The sequence below is a fragment of the Rhinopithecus bieti genome, unplaced genomic scaffold, assembly GCF_001698545.2.
Source record: "Rhinopithecus bieti isolate Rb0 unplaced genomic scaffold, ASM169854v2 scaffold_4820, whole genome shotgun sequence".
Classification (NCBI taxonomy): domain Eukaryota; kingdom Metazoa; phylum Chordata; class Mammalia; order Primates; family Cercopithecidae; genus Rhinopithecus; species Rhinopithecus bieti.
The window spans coordinates 697,180-700,979 of NW_016804598.1; positions in this window are offsets into that span (position 1 = coordinate 697,180).

The following is a 3,800-nucleotide window of genomic DNA, read 5'->3' on the forward strand; positions in this document are numbered from 1 at the left end:
AGTTAATCCCATTAGCAAAAAAAATAAATAAATAAACAACAACAAAAAAATCATTGCTTCAACATTCCCATGAGCTTTTTTGTTATTGTTCTTGCATATTTGAATGTGTTTTGGTTTTGGAGTGTGTCTACATTATTATGGAATTGGGAAATTTACTTGGACAAGATGAAGAACAATGCTAATCAGTTTAGTAATTACAGAAGGAAATAAAAAACAAGAAGAGATGAGTCAATATGTAGTTACAGATTTGTGTTTATAAGAAATAAATCACTAAAAGGTACAAATACACTTTATTAATATTTTAAATAGAGTATATCTTCATGTTTGGGATAAGCTTGGGTTTTGTAGATCATTAGGTCAATTTTCTGTCTTAAGCACAAGTTAACAAAGTATACATTCAGAGTAAAAAGACATTCTTCTTCCTCCCCTTCACTGGAATATCCAGGTTTCAACATTCAGGTGGATCACGTCCAGGCGCGGTGGCTCACACCTGTAATCCCAGCACTTTGGGAGGCCGAGGCGGGCGGATCACAAGGTCAGGAGATCGAGACCATCCTGGCTAACATGGTGAAACCCCGTCTCTTTCTACTAAAAATACAAAAAGATTAGCCAGGCATGGTGGTGGGTACCTACAGTCCCAGCTACTCGGGAAGTCGAGTCAAGAGAATGGCATGAACCCAGGAGGCAGAGCTTGCAGTAAGCCGAGATTGCCCCACTGTACTCCAGCCTGGGTGACACAGGGAGACTCTGTCTCAAAAAAAAAAAAAAATTCAGGAGGATGACTATCTGTAGCCAGGCATGCTGCCCTGTGGGGTTTGCAGCCTTCACAAATGCTTTATGGGAGAAAAGGATATGAAAATAGTTTGCTTTCATTTGCTCATCTCTATACATTTCTCTTAGACTATAATATCTCCTCAAATATTTATCCACCTTTTCAGATTTGTAACTGTAAATATGAAACCACTTTTGCAGAACTGTAACAGAAAATTATGACAGTGAAAGAGATATGCCCTAACCAACTCCATCTTGTTTAACTTCTGAGCTGTCCTTGCCCATTCAAAGGCCAAACTAACTTTGGATGAAACTTAGTTTATAGTTTAACTTTGAAACCAAGACAATGACAGCCGTTTCTCAAAAAATAAGAATGAACAAACAAACAAACAAAAAAACCTTCTTCTCGCCTGAGGACTAAACTGCCTTTGTAGGACTAACAAATTAGACACAATATTAGAAATTACGGTTTAGGAGTCATGTAACTGGAGGCTACATGATTCTGACCTTTCCCAAATTGTTCCTGAGGATAAGGTCAATATTGTAAAACCTAAGGTCAGCACTTGAGATACGTTGAAGACCCTGCACTTGATGGGTTAGCTGGCACCACCCAGATCAATAAACTGGTTTGCCTTGTGGCCCCAACCCGGGAGCTGGCTCAGTGCAAAAGGACCACTTTGACTCGCTATGATTTCATTTCCAACCCAACCAACAAGCACTCCTGACTCACTGCCCCCCCCCCCATCAAATAATGCTTAAAAACCCTAGTCCTTGAGTTTTCAGAGACTGATTTGAATAATAACAAAACTCCAGTCTCCCATACAGTCTCCAGTCTCTGCTTTCTGTGAATTAACCTATTTCTCTATTGCAATTCTCGTCTTGATAAATCAGCTCTGTCTAGGCAATGCCCAAGGTGAACCTGTTGGGTAGTTACATTTCCTCAAATATTTATCTACTGTGTTCTTGACTGAAATGTCTACATGTATTTGTGAAAATATGTGTGTAAAATTATGAAAAACATACTTTAGGAACGATGGTTTTTGAAAAGCAATACTTACCTTTCATTATGTTCTTGCCTGTGCCTCACCTTCTGAAGGATGATGTCATAGAAAAGCAGGAAGCCAGTAAGACTTCTGCATCTAGATCACTGATACCTATGTTACCGGAGGAGAAAAATGCTCATGTGTGAAGATCATCTTTCACTGGAATTAAATCAATACAAGAATGTTTACATTGCATGATTGTTGTCACCACTGTATAAAATATGGCTTGTTATGCAACTGACACAGTGCCTGATACCTTGTCCATTACAAGGCATTCCAGTTTTTACTCTGCTCTCTTTCACTTCCTCTCATTCCTATAAGCAGAAGAGTCAAATGAACAACAGAATGTGGCAGCTTACAAAAGGCAGCTTCATGTTTTGGGACACTCCCAGGGTAGGAAGAAACTGGCCAGTGTCACATCAGCTTAATCTATGTGTGACAGTATCTCAGTGATCAATCCAATTAGAGTATAAGTATACATATTATTTCAAATAGAGGTAGGGTACGCATGGTTTGCTGTAATACTGTTTAAGGAATAATAAAGTTCCCTTTTAAAATCAGGAACTTAGCAGAAACAAAAAGGAGCTTGAATTTGAAAATCAGGAGGAAGTGAGGACATTCTGGGAGATAAAAAAGACAGACTACAAAAAAATCACCATGGAATTTCTAGGAAAAAGAAATAGAAATATCTTATTGTCCTTATTTTACAGAGATTTTTGGGCCATAGTTTGATGAAGCAAATCAATAGAGTTGGTCCCACCAGGATGCGTGCCATGTGACTTTTGGGGTCACTCAAACTGTTTTACTTTTTCGTTGTGGAAGACAAATATAGTTTTGTTGTAGGAAAAAACAAGTTCATTTTCCTGCTGTGCAGCAACAGACTGCATTGAGACAGCAGGGTTTGCAGCAGAGAAAGAGTTTAATGATCAAAACACAGCGAGTAAGGAGATGAAAGGAGACTCTCAAATCCATCTCTCTGAGGAGTTCAGGTGCAGTCTTTAAAGGGATTAGAGAGGGCAAAAAGCTGGAGGATTGAGATAGTCAATTGGTTAGAGTCAAGGGGATAAAATCATCAGGGGTGTGGAAACTGCATTTTTTGATGAGTCAGCTTCTTGTAGAGTCCTTCAGACCTGCTGATGTCAGTGGGGTGTGTCAGTCCAGCTGACCTTAGTGGGGTTCCTCAGAACCGCTGAGTTAGTAATTTTATCAGTGTGCAAGACCTAAAGAAATATCTCAAAGGGAAAACAATGTTTCATCAGGTTGGTGCAAAAGTAGTTGTGGTTTTTGCTAAAGGTGATTGGAAAAAACATAATTTTACACCAACCTAATGTTTACATTACCTATCAAAGAGTTAAGGGGAACTATGATCTTGTAACAGGGTCTACATGATTCTAAGACAATAGAAACCAAACAACTGGGAGAAAGCAGGTGAGAGAGTTAACTGACTTAATCAAAAATACTGAATGTATTGTAGCTTTGATTTATTTTGTCTCTCCCTGTCTCTTCCCTGACTAATTCTATAGTTTGTAGGAGTGGTTTCAGCTTTCTTCTTGTAAATACAAGAATTTGGGTTTGGAATATTGGGAATATGCCTCACATGGCCAGGATAACATGTCTAATTTTTATATAATATATGCTAAAAGCAAATCAGTTAATGTGCTAGACAGAAAAATAAGATACAATCTGAATAATGCCTATCAAAATACATTTATTCTTTAAGAATATTAATACAATTTCTGATAATTGTTGTCAAATACATAATTTTCTTTTCTTATGAAAGCATATTTTTGTGGTGATTGTTATTTTGGTCAACTTGATAAAACATTTTATTTCTAATAGCTTGCATATTGGTTTTAAGTTTTCCAAAATTTTATGTACATAAAGATTTATATCTTCCCTTTTCAATCTTTGGACTTTTTTTTCTTCTTTACCTTAGTTTGATTAGTACTTAGAGAAAGTATTTCTTAAACATGATTAAATATGCTA